This window comes from Myotis brandtii, unplaced genomic scaffold (genome assembly GCF_000412655.1).
Source record: "Myotis brandtii unplaced genomic scaffold, ASM41265v1 scaffold1112, whole genome shotgun sequence".
Lineage (NCBI taxonomy): Eukaryota > Metazoa > Chordata > Mammalia > Chiroptera > Vespertilionidae > Myotis > Myotis brandtii.
The window spans coordinates 289666-290052 of NW_005353800.1; the positions used below are offsets into that span (position 1 = coordinate 289666).

A 387-nucleotide genomic window follows, 5' to 3' on the forward strand; every position below is an offset into this window, starting at 1 on the left:
GCTCCCGAGGCCCGCGCCTGGCAGGGAGGACAGCGGGGCCGACGCCCAGGACCTTCCTCTTCGGGCTGCTCAGCGCTTGGCAAATTCCAGGGCGTGAGTGAAAACGTCCACAGCGCAGATGGGTAAAGCCGGAGGAGGTGCTCGATAACTGTAATCGATCCTTTAAAAAGCCTTTGCTCACCTCCTGCTCACGCACGTTCATGCTCGGATACGAGGGCGAACGCTGCAGCCCGAGGGGGCGATGAAGGGGCTTAGAGACGAGGCACGAGCTGTGAATAAGCGTTGAGGTGATGGCTGGGCGGGCCCTGCGATCGGGGGAGCCTCGGGGTACCCGCCTGGGCCCTGGGTCCCACCGTCCGGTAGGGGAAGCCGGGGGCAGGGGGCCTG

At 65.4% G+C, this 387-nt stretch overlaps 1 long non-coding RNA gene across 1 annotated transcript in view; it reads left to right on the plus strand.

Moving 5' to 3' along the window:
* The first annotated feature begins 6 nt into the window (after positions 1–6).
* LOC102255329 overlaps positions 7–387 on the plus strand; it is a 2511-nt gene continuing 2130 nt past the window's right edge. The window contains exon 1 of the long non-coding RNA XR_313072.2: positions 7–93. This is a non-coding gene — a long non-coding RNA (uncharacterized LOC102255329). The remainder of the gene's footprint in view (positions 94–387) is intronic.